The sequence below is a fragment of the Enhydra lutris genome, unplaced genomic scaffold (assembly GCF_002288905.1).
Source record: "Enhydra lutris kenyoni isolate GAN:26980312 unplaced genomic scaffold, ASM228890v2 scaffoldscaffold17, whole genome shotgun sequence".
Classification (NCBI taxonomy): domain Eukaryota; kingdom Metazoa; phylum Chordata; class Mammalia; order Carnivora; family Mustelidae; genus Enhydra; species Enhydra lutris.
In genome coordinates, this window is record NW_019154101.1 from 28,196,546 (window position 1) to 28,212,455 (window position 15,910).

At 41.1% G+C, this 15,910-nt stretch overlaps 1 protein-coding gene across 1 annotated transcript in view; it reads left to right on the forward strand.

The window, feature by feature from the left end:
- Positions 1–7,016: 7,016 nt before the first annotated feature.
- The window catches only part of LOC111147566 (TATA-box binding protein like 1), a 35,246-nt gene continuing 26,352 nt past the window's right edge, over positions 7,017–15,910 (forward strand). Inside the window, exon 1 of the mRNA XM_022503668.1 lies at positions 7,017–7,284. The gene's annotated coding sequence lies outside the window, so the exon portion shown is untranslated. The remainder of the gene's footprint in view (positions 7,285–15,910) is intronic.

A 15,910-nucleotide genomic window follows, 5' to 3' on the forward strand; every position in this document is an offset into this window, starting at 1 on the left:
GTGGGCTCCCTGCTTAGTGGGGAGCCTGCTTCTCCCTCTGCCCTTCCTCTTGGTTGTGCAATTTCTCTCTGTATCAAATAAATAAAATCTTTTAAAAAGTAAAATATTTAAGAAAGTAAAAAAAAAAAAAAGATCTATTGTAAAATTAATTTCTATAGTTAGTTGCATTGCGGCCTCAGAAGGTATGTTTAAATTCTGGTGCCCAGTACCTGTGCATGTGTCCTTGTTGGGAAATAAAGTCTTTGCAGATGTAATTAAATTAAGAATCTTCAGATGAGGTCATCCTGGATTTATAGTGGGCCCTAAATCCAAAGCTTGGTGTCCTTATAAGAGAGAGAAGAGGGGAATTTGAGACCTAGACACAAATAGAGAAGACAGTATGAAGATGCATTTACAGGCCAAGGAATGCCAAGTGTTTCCAGGATGCCATCAGAAACTAGGAGAAAAACATGGAACACTTTCTCCCTAAGAGCCTCCAAAAGAAATCAACACTGCCAACACCTTGATTTTGGAATTCTGGCTTCCAGGCCTGTAAGAGGACAAATTTCTGTCATTTTAAGCCATCACATTTGTGGTATTTTGTTACAACTTCCAACAACTTGAATATAAAGATAGGAAGGAGATTAAGGAAGAAAATGATTAGTAAACACAAATAAATACATAGATATAATAAGCCAATAGAAAACATGCAAAGATATTATAGTCCTCATTTCTGTAATTGTTCACAAGGTCATGGTTAGTATCTACAGCTTTCATCTTCTTCTACCCATCTTGTATTTCCTCTACCATCAGCTGGAAACTCAGCTGGCTGGGATTCTTGGCTTTCTGGAGTGGCCCAAACCTTCAATTCCAGAAGATCTGAGTCCTCAAATACCCTACCATTTCTTTTCAGTTGCTATAAGTTTTCATTAACTTAAATATTAGACAAAATATTAAGTACTAAGGGGACCCCAGAGAATCTTCTGGGTTCTAGACTGTCTTTCTTGCCTACACTGTGTGTAAGTAAGCCAATTTCTCAAGCAGTGTCACTGTTTAAATATATCATTTCAGGGGGGCCTGAGTCGCTCAGTCAGTGAGCGTCCAGCTCTTGATCTCGGCTCAGGTTTTGATCTCAGGGTCATGAATTTGGGCCCCATATTGGGCAAGGGAGCCTACATTCAAAAAAAAAAAAAAAGAAAAAAGAAAAAAAGTATATCATTTCACTAACTGTTTACAGCTTTGGGTAGAGATTTTACTTGTTGCTAATTTAATTAAGTGTAAGAGTTCAAAATTGCTCTAATTTGTGTGTGAATTTTCTGTATACTTTATTTATAGAAATAAATGTTTTAATGGATTCTTTATACATTTATATGATATTTATGCAGTAAATGTTTAGTGGAAGTAAAAAAAAAAATCACTCCAGCCAGTAAATTACCTCCTGTTTTTGTTTTTTTTTTTTTTGTTGCAGGGGCATAAGGAACCCAATATGGCCAGGTGGTGGTCTTATCCTCTGATTTAGTGGAACCACTGACACAACTCATGGAAGAAGCACTCTCCCCTTGGGGACTAAATTCTCTACACCAGCAGCAGTCAAAGTTTCCAGATAAGGGAAGAAAAATTCTGAGTGGTTTATTAGGTGAAATTGTGAGGAGAGCCACTCCTACTGGCATACCTTGATTCAAATTTATTCTGGCAATGGAAGAGAGGGTACCATGTGATGGTCTCTGATTCAAAATATATCCTGTAAGACAGAATTTCATTTTTCCAGGGTGTTGCCTCCCAAGAAGGCTATTGCTGAGTCTTCAGTAAGTCATTTCACTGTTCAGTTAAGCCAGCTGCTTCCAAGTGATGGCAGTTGTGGGAAGATCTGTTAATTTCATAGACACAGACCCATTGCTGCACTTCCCTTTGCTGGGAAATGAGTTCCCTGATTGGATGCCGCATTGTGTGGGAAGCGCTGCTGGCAGATAAACCGTTCTGTGAGTTCACAGATAGTGGTGCTGGCAGAAACATTATAAGGGGTAAAGGCTAATCCATTTTCAAAATATGTGATTATTTCAATATAGATGAAGCTTTGCCCCCTCCATGATGGAAGAGGTCCAGTATAACCAGTCTGCCATCAGACAGCTGGTTCAAACCCTGGGAAAGCGAGCCATATCAAGAACTCAATGTTGTTTTCTACTCTTGGCAAATTAGGCACTTAACAGTAGTGTCGAAATGAGCCTTGGTTAAGGAGAGGTCCAGATTGTTGAGCACATGCAGAGCCTGCATCCTTACTGCCATGGCCATTTTGTTCAAGGGCCCGTTGAACAAGCCCTGGATGACTGGGTAAGAGGCTGGTTGACAGCCACAGATAGTGCCATTTTGTTCTCCTGATTATTAGCAGTCTCTCCTGCAATGGATACATTAGCGTGCATCAGAATGCAACACAGATACCTTCCCAGTGTGTGCCCATTTAGAGAAATTGATCTATATACTCTTCCCCACACTTCCTTGTCACCAGTCTTCCAATCTTATTCCTTCCAAGTCCCTGTATATCTAGAAAAACTGTTAGCAATTGCCCATTCTGGTCACCCCTCGCTCTAGACTTGGTGCACAAACAAATATACTGTTCTAATTATGCCCCCTTGGGAGATTTTCCTTTACCACTGACTGTCCTTCAGACCCTTGAGTGGGCAAAGGGATCCATCTGTGCTGTAGGAGGCAGATTCTAGAGAAGACTTCCGTGCTTCAGGAGCCTGTCCAGGGGATAACACTGGAACCAGGAAGCAAAACACTTTCCTACTTCAGTGTCTCTCCAGCCTTTTCTACTGATAAAACTTAACATTCTGATAGCTAGCAAACAAGAATATTTAAAGGATCAAGATCCATCTTCACAAAGCAGACACAAGGTGAATTTGGCAGTGGGAGTGACAACTCCATTTCAATACAGTTGCCCCAGTTTAGCTCAGAAATCCGCCTCTCTGCCAATCATTATCACTACGGCAACTCCCATTAGGATGCACATTGGATTGGAGAAAGGTAAAGAGTATGCATAGTTCCCCAAATAAGAGGTGAGAGTACTCTTATCAAAGGAAGAGAGGTGTTCTGAGCTGACAAAAGGATACATGTTTCCTACATGTTATCCTTTGGCTGTTCAGTGCACATATGCATACACACACGTGCACACACACACACACACACACACACACACGCTGGTTTTTACATACCTATAGTTTCTCTTAACATAAAGCAACTATACCTTATGTAATTGAAAATGTGCTTAATTCCTGTGCAGTGGGAGGGGAAAACTCAAAGTCACATCCAGCCCAAATTCAGGATCTTTAAGTGTAGTCAGTCTTGATAAGGTTCCCCATCTAGCTAAACAATAAATAATGCATTTTTCCCCAATGCACAAATATATAATAGAGGGGATGGGGAAAAGGATAACAAAAACTAAAAAGAAAGGGCAAAAAGGAGACTCACTGTGCAAAAGTTGAGCATATACTGCATCCTGTTGGACAAGAATAAAGGTAAGAAGGGCTTCTCTTCTCCAGCAGAGAACTAAGATCTTTGGTCAGCCACTCTAAGTGTCGAGATTTCCTTTATCTATTATCCTCAAAGACCCTTCCTTACAGGAGTAGTGACAAGGAGTTTCCAGGGACCGCTCTGGCAACTGTTGTCATCTCTTTGCTGATACCAAGACTGGGATGTTGTCTTAGACACGCACACCAGTAGAGGCCTTTTGCAAGGACAAAGGCTTTCTCGCAATCCCTTAAAATTTCCTTGGCTATCTGTCAATGTCATTTGGGGGAAATCCATTAGGTTGTTATCAGAAATCTCATTGAGACAGTAAGCTTGAGTAGGTACTTTGCCCTTCTTGTTTCTATCTCTTGGAAACTGGCCTAGCAACTCTGTCAATCACCCTGCATCTTAGTTCACTGTCTTTGCCACAGACTCTATCCATGACAGGGAGAGAAACAGGCTGGGATTGTAAAGGCAGGTTACAGCTTCAGACTCTATCCCCTAATTTGTGCACCATTCAACTGGAATAATGGGAGAAATTACTTTTAGTTGGTAAGGGGGGCACAGTGGAAGATATTTGAGAAGAGTGGTGAGGAATGAGATACCCCTGACTCCACTGCCTTGCTGGGGATCTACATTCCTGGTTAGTGTATGAACCTTATGGGGGCAGAAATTTTAGTTGTTTCAATTGGCAGAGTAGATACTATATAATCATGATCAGTAAATCCACTGGCAGAAAGGACTCCTCTTAACAGCTACATAAGTATCATCCTGTATCACTGCTCATCTTTTTCAGAATGGCTCTACTGAACCATTTGTCTGTCTCATAGCACTAAGGGAGCAAGAAGTAGCCAATATATTCCAATAGGATGATTTTTTAAATACAAAGTTAAAGCTAGAAGCCTTAGTGGGCATAGCTAACTGTTGTGAAGGATCACTGTTTGTCTGATTGTTTTTAGTTAGCAACCCAATGCAGGCAAATGCTTTCGTAAATATAAAACTGCATGCTTAGATTCCATGTTAGTGCCAAATTACTAGAAGTTTTGAAAGTCTCCTCTCAATTTCTATAACTATTTCATTGCTGATTTCACTGCAGTTTGCAAACTGGCTTTGGTTCATACACCACATTTTAAGTAGTACTGATCTAACAGATAAATATCACTATTTTCCCAGCCAACTTATCAATTTCTGTGTTAATGGAGAGTCTTGGTTTGGAACATACACTGTATATTCTAACCTCACCTACCACCTGAATAATGAATGATATTATAATCTTACCGGGCACCTAAATAATGGAGCATATTCTAAGACCAATGAAGCCCACAGACTGTATCTCATTGCCTTACTTCTTTTATCATGTGAATTCCTTGGTCAGAGGAACAGTGTATGGGCTAATGTGGCAGTGTACGGACATTCAATAGGTCTATGGAGAATGGTGCTTGCAGCAAAACCAAAATCCATTTCCAGAATGTGGAACCGTTGTAGTAAGACAAATCGTTGACTAATGTATGACAAAAAGGATTCCAAAGTAATTGACATGCTTTATACCAGGTTGCTTGCTAGTCCCCTGAAAGAAGTTGCCTCATAAAGACCTTAAAATTGGTCACCGCTGCAGGAAAATTGACTTTACAGCAATGGCACTGATCATCGGATTACGCCATTTCCCTTGCCATTCCCTTGGTAAGTCACGTTATGTTGCACATTATAACCCTTCACTTCTCCCAGCACTTGGAAGAAAATCCAATCTCTCTTCTATGTCTACAAGGCACTGAAGGTTTAAGGCCTTAGTCTCTCTCCAATTTCATTTCATGTCACTTTTTTCCTGGATTTGATCAGGATGCCCCATCCACCCTAATGCGCCAGCATAGCAAACTTTTAGCCTCTTGCTCCCTCTGCCGGTAGCACTATGAACATCCCTTTCACTCCCATCCCTTCCCGGTAACAGCGGATGTTACCTCCTAAAAGTCGTCTCCCCACTAACACACAGACATAACTTTCCAATCAAGCTTCTTGTTTATTTTCTTCACTTACACCTAACACAAGCTACAATTATTTTATATTATCCTAAAATAAGTTAGTACAGAAATTGAAACAAAATGGAAATTCCATAGATCTACAGGGCTTTTAAATGCTCAGATATTCTTCTGAACAGAGAGGGAAGCAAAAGATCAAAAGGCATTCTTTGAGACCCAGTAAATAATAAAATACCCAAATGGTCGCATACTCCCAAATCCCCTGAAGTCAGCCCTCCCCTTTTCTCCCAAAAGGACAGTGGCTTTACCATTTTTCATCCAAGAGTCACACCAATCAGAGGCCAGGTAACCCACGATCCCGCCTTGCGGCCTTTTATTAAATCAGAGCTGCCCCCGGCCTCAACCAGGGGCCAAGGCTTCTGACTACAGCAGCTGAGCTCGGGAACGGAGGCCCGTGCCTGCCTGAGAGTAGGGCTCCGGGGGCGTCTCAGGGTTCTGCACTGCCTGGCGCTCCCCAGGCCGTTACTCGAGTCTCGCTCCCGCCGGCAGCGTCTCTCAGGCCACCCCCCGAGGGCTCCTCTGGCCCCAGCGCGGCCGTTCAAACTGGCGGGTGTGCGCCTCCCGGGGTCCCCGGATCATTCCAGGGCTGCTTGGGTGCAGAGCCGTGGAAGAGTCTCAGCCCCCAGGGGCCCAGCTTGCCAGTGAGCGCCCTCCTACGCCCGCTGGTCTGAGCCTCGGCTGCACCCACGCTCCAGCCCTAGCCTGAAGCCGCTCTCTTCCCCGTCCATCCTTCCCGGATCTGGCTACACGGCGTGAAAGACTCTGAAGTGCTCGGGCTCCAAGGCGGAGCCCCGACCACAAACCCAAGTTGAGTAAGGAATAGCGAAGGGAGAGGCGACGGAAGTGTGACCTAAACTCCCTGCCCTATCTTTCTGTCTGTCCATCTATCCATCCATCCATCTATCCACCCCTCCATCCGCCATCACCGCCTATCGCTGTTATTTTAGGACCACAATTAGAATTCCTTAATGAAACCTTTATCGCGACGACGTACATGAACGCGTTTAACTGAAAAAGCGAAATAGGACTTTTTCAGACAGAAAATATCTTAGAAAATAAATTTTGTTGTTGAGAACTAGATTTGCTATGTTAAATAGTGGACCTTTAAGTTGAATGAGCTAACGAGAAAGTTCTATGGTTTTGACAAAAAAATTAAAGTCCTTTTATATTATACTGTATGCCAGGTATTACGTACTCATGTTTAAATATCAGCTAAAAATGTACAAAGATCACGCAGTTTTGTTTTGTTTTCCAAAATCTTTTTAGGTGGTCCTCAAGCAAAAAAAAAAAAGTCTAGCCCAATAGCAGTCCCCGTCCCCAATACCCGGACGTCGCCCAGCCAAGGAGCGGGAGGGGCCTGCTTTGAGGAGACCAGGAAGGAGGAAGGGAAAGTAGGGAAAGGGGCGGGGGGGTGGGGGGGAAGAGACAGGAGCAGTGAGAGCCGGAAATGACTGGCTAGCGAGGAACACAGGGGCACCCTGTCCGGCGGCGCTCTAGCCCCCGCGCGCTGTCTCTATGCTCCCCCTGCGTCTGGTCTATTTATTGTCGCGGGGAAGAAGCGGCCGCCCAGTACCCGGAACAACAAAGCAAGAAAGACGGAGCCCGAGCCTCGGGGGCTCCTAGCAACGGGCCGGGACGGGAGTTCCATGGAGACTGGGGAGCGCGCCCGCCTTATCATCATCCTTGTCCTCCAGCTTATCCTTCGCGTCCGACGTAACCGGCAGCAGCGCTGCCGCCGCGTTCTCTGCCGCCGCCCTCTCTTCCCACGGTAACCCCGGAGGCGACCCTGGGCGGGGGGAGCGCGGGCGATTGGGCGGCCTGAGTGCCGGGGCTGGTGTGTGCGAGCCCGGCCGTGCTGCGGGTGGGAGGTGAGGGGGCGGACGACCGGAGGAGAGGAACTAAGGTGGGGGCAATTGGTCCCGGGGCCGAGGGAGGGTCCACTTCTTAGGAGGACAGGGTGATATTTGGGGAGCTCATCAGGGATAACGGCGTGGGGGCGGGGCGTCCGTGCCTTCGAGCGTTATCAAGCAGGGTGTAGCATAAGAAAAGAGGTATTTTTATTTTTCGTGTTAGCCACCCCAGGGAAGGCAGGAGAAGGGTGATTTCCCCATCCTCCTCTGTGAAGCTCTCACCCGGAGGAAGAAGGATCGTGCAGAGATGCTAGGAGGTCCATTGCTTCCCGGAAAACTTCCAGCGGCCTGTGCCGCGGCGGGAAGGCTCCCGAATAGCATCTTCGCCGGTTCCTGGTGCTGGCAATGCCAACAGCCCGCTTTATTATTATTGTTATTAACCAAATTAGGTTTGATGAAGGGTCTGGAACTAAGGAAGAAAAATGAATTGTGGGTAGGGCTAAGCAAGGATGAGAATTAGGATAAGCGCTTAATGATAGCCAGTAAGAGCCCTAAAAGTAAATGTGTTTCGGAATGACGGTTTTTCAGACTCCTTCTGCGCTGATGTGCATCTGCGGGCTCTGTCAGTGTGCTCATTGCAATAAGACTCACAGTGCAGCTAGTCCACATCTGTGAGCTCTCTGGCTGCATCTGTCACCTGCAGTTCCAAAGCGACACCGGCAGTTAACCAGCGTGGGCTTGTGTATTTAGGGTTAAGAACAGTGCTTTAAAAAGGGCTCGAGGAAAAAAAAAGAAAAAGGAAACAAGCTTGCTGTGATTTTTGTGTGAAGAACCAATTACAGAATCCCTGAGAAAATTGAAAAAGAGAAATATAAGGAAAAATTTCAGCTATTGGAGCATAATCTGCTCTTAAAGTTTGAGAAAATGGCAGTTCATACAAATGGAGAAGGGATTTTTATCGCTATCTGTTTTGATGAATTATTCACAGTCGGCTACGTCCAGTTACATATTTATCAGCTTATATTACCTCTTTATGCTTTACATCTCTATTTAATGGTTTTATACCTTCCCAAATCATTCCAGGTCAGTAACTGAGGTTTCCCTATGGCATACTGAAAAGGCTACATATACCTATTAGAGAACATAATTTTTGTGTCCAGTGAGAATAAAGCTCTTTATATTAAATCGAGGATTAAAGATGAAAATAAAACTGATAAGTCATAGAAGCAATTATGTCAACCACAGCCTCTGTTTGTCTCCCACTTTTTTTTTTTTTTTTTGTTAAGTCTGGCTTGTCTTAAAATGTGTCATCCTTATTGCCAGCCCCCTCTTTTCATATTCTCTGCCTTCAAAATCAGAAACTGTAATGGTCTGCTACTGAGTGTTCTTGATTGGTTGACTGGTGCCAGAATAGAGCTTTTAACTCAGGCATTTTCATGGAATTGAGATGAATTGAGGTTCAGTGTCTCTTGTTCAAGGAAGTTCACGGATGTGCAAAGAGGTGAGCAGTTTCCTTTAATGGGAAGTATAAACATTGGGAAACTTAAAATTGCATTTTAGGACTCCTCAGTGGAAAAACACAGTATTGTCACCTTTAGGTTAAAGAATCAAGGATTGTTGTTTAATCTTTTCACAAAGCTGTTCTTCTGTGAAGGATATCCTGGGGGATGACCCCACTCGAGGCTGTTGGCTGTTGTGTCCCAAGATTTTCATAGTGTCTATGAAACTTAGGAAATTTCCTCAATCTCAGGGTTGCCATCACACTGACTTCACCCAGACCTATTTGTGTTCACCTCTGTCCCTTCTGTGTTAGAGTGGGGGTCAAGCCCTATCTTCCATCTTTAGTAACAGTCCCAGTTTCTGCATTCCCTGCTCTTTACTATAACATTTTCAGTGTTCGGTGGTGTTTTAGTTTCTCTCCTTATTTAATCATGTCTCAGTCAAAATGATTTTTTGTGCTATTTGTATTATTTGTTTCTTATGGAGTTTTCAACATATGTGGTTGGCCTATATATCTTTTTCATTAATGTTACTTTGTTGTACTTTCCTTCTGTATCCCTCCCCTTTATTTGGAGAATTGGAGTGGTCATGTCACATGTCTGTATTCATTCTATTTGTGCAATACAACAGGTTAAGAGCCTCATGCTGAGACTCAAAAGACTGTATTGAAATAAGGCATGTACAAAATGTTGTAACTTTGCAGAATTAAAGGTGTTTTTAGAAGTTCAAGGGGTAGTATTATAACTCTAGACATAGTCACTTTTTTAAAGGTAAGACAGTATTATAGATTTTACTGTGTGCTTTTAATTGAATCTCAGATTTTCATAATTCTTATTCTAAAAAAGTTTCCTTAACATCAGTCATTTCTGATTATTTTGCATGTGAATATTTGACTAAAATTACATTTTGCCAAATTTGAGGAAACAATTTCAGTGATTTCCACAAGTTTTTCTTTATGTGGAAAATTTTTGTCTCAAAATTTTTGTGGATATATGGTAGTTCCCTGTTTATCTGTGGTTTTGCTTCCCATGGTTTCAGTTACCCTTGGTCAACCATGGTCTGGAAGCAGATGGTCCTCAAAATGTTAATAGTAGCTTAACACTAGGTCATAGTACCTACATCATTCATCTCACTTCATCTCAACACAGACATTTTATCATCTCACATTATCACAAAAAGAAGGGTGAGTACAGTACATGAAGATATTTTGGGAGAGAGAAAGACCACATTTACGTAGCTTTTATTGCAGTATATTGTTACAGTTCTGATTTATTATTGTTGTTAATCCCTTTCTGTGCCTAATTTATAAATGAAACTTTATCATAAGTCTGTAGGAAAACTTAGTATATATAGGGTTTGGTATTACATAGTTTCAGGCATCCACTAGGGGTCTTGGAACATATCTGCCACAGATGAAGGAGAACTACTATATACATATATAAAATGTGCAGAATTTGCTTTAAAGTAGAACAAATACATGTGAAATATGCAACTGAATTTTTGAGAGTGTTATTTCTTACAGATCTATCACATCATTTAAAATAAATATTGTATAATCTAGTTGAGTGGGTATCAGTGTTTTTAGGTGAAGGAGGTCTGTAATAATCTGGTGATTGATTTCCTTCTGTTGCATCATCGACCATGTGATGAAATTATTATTGCTTTGAAAAATAAAATTATATTGATTTTAGAAGAATTTATAGTAGAGTATTTCCACAGTGTCTCTAACTGAAAACTTGTAGTGCTTTGAAAATTTAGCTGTGTTGTGATATTTGAATTGAAAAACAAGGATTTCCTGAAATTTATATTCATATCTGTTGCACCTTCGAGATGCCTGATGCCAAATCAGGTATGGACACCTGGATGAAAGATGTTTCTCTTCAGGTGTTTTTTGTGACCTTGTAGATAGCAGAGAAACGCTGTACATGAATACCAAAACATGACACACAAATCTGAATTTTAAATCCTTTTTTACGTACTAACTGGTGCTATTGGTGTACAGATTTCATGGTGCTATTGGTGTACAGATTAGAGGTTTCTTGAGGATCAGGACTGTGAGTTGGCATCCTGTTGTGTATTAATGTCATGCAAGTGTGTGTGCATGTTTGAAGATTAACATGCTAATAAAAGGAGATATATATATATATATATATATTTATTTATTTTTCTTTCACTTCAGGAAGCTCTCTGGTAGATGAGGGCAGTCTTTCAGATATCTAATCTAATTAGTAATCTAATTCTTGATGCCTAAAATTTCAACTTTTCTGTGCTGGCTACAAGTTAAAAGCAGCAAAAATTTCTCTGACGTGATTAGGGCCTGTTTTTTTTTTTTTTTTTAAACCAATTCAGACGATAAAAATAATGGTTTACTGCCTTGAGTAGATGCAGTCTTTTCTTTTGAGTAGATGCAGTATTTTCTCTTGTCCCCTGAATACCGCCTTGGGCAGTTTCAAAAAGGAGAAAGAGTATATGCATGTTTGAGGTCTTTCCAGGCCAAGGATGCAAATTTGATTTTTGATACAGCCTTTTATTAGGTAGGGAGATGGAGTGTGTGTATGTGTAATTGTGGAAAAACCACGATTCCAGAGGTATGTCATTAATGAAAAATAATCAGGTTGTATCAGAAATTGTATTCATCTTGCAACTGGTGATAAAATTCAAAGTTTGGTTTAAATGGCTTGTTTTGTATGGGAGACATGCTGCTAGGGATCCCATTAAATGTTTAAAAAAATACACTAAGGTGATTTTTGGGACAGTTCAAATTGGCCTTCGTGTAGGAATCAATAGTGAAACTGTTTAAAATTTCACCAAGAAAATGCAGCACAAAAGTTTGGCTGGCAACTTTGACCACACAGGATTCATTCAAGCAAGAGTACTGCAAATCAGAGTCAATGTTGTGTTTTCTCAGGACATGTGTGGGTGACCCTTAGTATTTTAAGTCGGAAATTTTTTATTAGTTAAGTAGTTCCAAAGAGTCATGTGCTAACCTCCTTTTGCCCATAAATTACAGGTATTTTCGTTGTGAGGCAGAACATTTTTGATCAAAATACTTTCTTGGGATTAGGGTTAGTTACAGGACTCTGGATACAGGTTGTCTGTGTTCAGCACAGTGGCTTTGCTCCTTCTTGGTGGTGTGGCCGTGAGCCAGTTATTTCATTGCCTGGATTCCCCAGTTTCCTCAACCGCAGTATGGGGTTAATACTAGCACCATGCCTGTGGGGGTTGCTGTGAGAGCTAAGTGTAAAGTCTCAGAACAATGCTCAGCATAGTGAGCTAAAAAACTATGTGCTGGTCCTCCCAGCAGCGGTACTAGGCAGCACATTCAAGATGAACCGGCTGTACGCTTTGTTTCTTCCCTCTGGGGGCTTTCTGTTAAAGCATTGGAATTCTTGATTTACAATCACGGACTGTTGGACTCATCTCTGCCATTTGGTTTTGGCAGGGAGGGAAGCACTTTTTTTTTTTTTTTTTTAAGAATTTATTTATTTAGTTGACAGAGAGATCACAAGTAGTCAGAGAGGCAGGAAGAGAGAGAGAGGAGGAAGCAGGCTCTCCGCAGAGCAGAGCCCGATGTGGGACTCGATCCCAGAACTCCGAGATCATGACCTGAGTCAAAGGCAGAGGCTTAACCCACTGAGCCACCCAGGCACCCCAGGGAAGCACTTTTTAAATTTTGAAGTATCACACAGGCATCTGGTTATCACTTAGGGCAGATGGACTAAGTAAAAAGAGACATCTCTGTTTCTTGGAAAAGGAAGGCCAACAAAGCCTGGTCTGGCACCACATTGCAGCTATTGAAATGCTATTACCCTGTGGACTTGACCGCTTATTTTGCTGTATGGTGCTTCTGAATAAAGGGAATAGACCCGATGGTTTCATTTAGCAGAATTCGTCTTTCTTTAGAGGACACTATTTTTGCTCGTATAACCTGAAATGGTAGTAAACTTGAAACTTGCTGGTGTCTTTGTCAAGCCATTTAACTTGAGTTTTTTGTGTCACCATAAATGTTCTACATAGTAGCTTTCTTGTAATTTTAGAGGTAGCTGAAACTGCTGCTCCACTCTAGTGATTCAGGCGGCTCAGGAGTGACTGCATACGATTAGAGCAGTATTTGTTTATGGTAAGGCTGGCGCCATATACTGAGGCTTACCTAATCAGGGGAATAACTTGAATAACTTGATAATTGTGGCTTTGTTTAGGGGGTTATTGGAAAGGTTAACTTTTCATAGTTAAATCCAAGTGTTTTAGTTCAGTTATATGGGCATTTGAAACAGCTGACAGAAAATAAATGTTTCTGCTTTTTCATTTATACACTGAATGGCAAACTGTTCTTTCCCGTTTTGGCTAATATCCAACTCTTGGATTTAGTTGATAGAATATTTTTATAAAATGTGTGTTACAGAAGTTTATATAAAACATGCTATTAAAAATGTGTTTTACTTCAAATGTACAGGAGTAGAGTTTTATAACTCTTTCTTCCATGCTGTGCTGTTTTTGTTTGTTTTAGTTGGGTTTTATACCTTTCCGCAGTAAGAAAATTGGCCAGTATGCTTGTATTTGGAGATGTGGCTTTTGTTTTCCTGTTTAAAGAGAATGAAGTCTAGTTGATCTTGCTGATTTAGTTGGGTAGTCACTACATTGGCCAGATTGATTTTGTATTGATAGAGTACTGTTAACATTATTCCTATAGCCATCATGGATTGTGGATCTGAAAGATCTTGAGATATGCAAAGAAATGGTCATGGCTATTTTACTGATATCTTTATAGATATGGATATAGATAAATTGATGTATACATACACACTTATATCCTTTAGCTTTAGATATTCGAAGGACGAAAGTGGGGAATTTTTACAAAAACGGGTCTCCAAGGTGTCAGTATTGCCCTGAATAAAAGCCTGTTTTGAAATAAAAGTTTGACTGACACATTGTTAATGTTTCCTTAGAGTTCTTTCTACCAAACTTTCTCAGGGATAGGTGTTGCTGTCCTTGAGATACAAAGACAATAAAGCTAATGTGTAATCCAAAGGTTCAAATATGAAGATGGGAATTTGGTTTTTGACTATGGTCAACATTTATAGAACCTATCATTGTTTGAACCTTAGCTAAGATTCATGAAACCTGAAGCTTTTATGGAAAAAGAACCCTCTCATTTTTTTTTTTAATTTCCCACATAGTTTTGTTGTGGGAAACAAAGCCTTTTTTTTTTCCTTCCCAGCTTATGGCTACAGTGAGCTTCTTAGCTATCTCCAGTTATTGTATGCATGTGTAACCTAGTGACCTTGTAATGAGCATCCTTTAATTGCTCATGGGTTGACCGTATCCCAGGATCCCTGCTGGTGTCACATTAGGGTAGATGTGGAAGGCACAACCAAGCTGAAGGCATATTCACCTATTCATTAGACCTTCCTCAGCATGAACTTGGTATGCTAATCTCAAAGGTACACCAGATTTCCTAATGCAGTTCTCTACTCCTTTTTTTTAATGGGGACCTAGAGTAATGTATGTGACACAGCTCAACAGTTTATAACTTATAAAGCCATGTGAATAATATGTTTATAAGCTTCTCAGCAGCATATTGTTAATGTAAATCTTTATGTCAGTATAGCGGAAAAAACCTTTGGCTGATCTTGAAATTTCTGCTTTAGTGCATAATACAGTACTGCTTGGATAATTGTTTAATTTGTGTGTCCATTAAGAAAGTGTGCCTTTTAATTTACTCTTCCTAGCCTGTTAAATTGAAAGAGTATCAAATGTTTGAAGTTACATTCATTTTTTTAAAAGATTTTATTTATTTATTTGACAAACAGAGATCACAAGTAGGCAGAGAGGTAGGCAGAGAGATGGGGAGAAGCAGACTCCCTGCTGAGCAGAGAGCCCGATGTGGGGCTCAATCCCAGGACCTTGAGATCAAGACCCGAACTGAAGGCAGAGGCTTAATGCACTGAGCCACTCAGGCACCACTGAAGTTACATTCTTAAGTTGTCTTGTGTTATATATCCTTACTCTCACTTCCTAAAGAGAGGAAGGATGGCTTTATCATCATACCCATTCAATTGATAATTGATGTGTGCTATAAATAACTGACCTGTTAACTAGTCTCTGACCAGCTATTGTGGAATGGATTTAGGATACGGATGAGTAAGGACCCTTGGGGTTACAATGGAGAATGTAACTCTCGGGAGAAAGGGAAAGGGGAATATACATATCAAAAGCGCTGAGGATCCGCATGCGTGTTTCAATTAAAACAATTCTTTCCTTAACATCAGAAACATGTTCCTGTATTTGTAAAAGCTCCTAAAACACAATTACCTTTCAGGATTTGGGGATCTAAACGAAAACCAAGAATAACTTGTTAGCTGAATGAGCACTAAGCAGAACATACCGACAAATTAAATAAGGAAATAATAGGATGCTGCTAGAGAACTTGGAGTGGTTTGGGGGAGACTAAGATCTTACTTGTCATCATGGAAGATGTCTACCCTTCCTACTTATTCCCCAGCCCCACCATTCTCTCTTTCAGTTGTTCTTATTCATTTAATTTAGCAACTCTTTATTGAGTCGATGACCAGTTGCCAGCTAAGCCAAATTCTAAGGACACATGTTTGTATTAAATGGTTGTCTTTAAGGAGAGTGGTGCCTACAGTCTTGCACACAGTGTGATACAGACAGTACCTTTGCAGCACCCTCTGCTTGGATTCCCTCTCTCAGAGTTTCATGACTGGCTCCTTATTCTGCAAGATCTCATTTTAATAATTTGTCTTCTCTGAGTAAGGTAAGAAGCCTGCCCGCATCATTCCCCGTAGAGTTTCTCTTTTGTCATCTTATTTCCTTCATAACTTAAATCACATTCTCTCATTGTTTTAGTTGCGTGTCTGTTTGTTGTCAGATTCTGCAGCTGCTGTGAAGGTGCCTTACCTGACCATTTTGTTCTGAGCTGTAATCCCAGTGTCTAGCCACGGTGCTTGGTTCACATCAGTTGCATGTTCAGTGACTCCAATTAAAAGTATGAGTCTGTTGAAGCAGTGAGGAAAGGGCATCATA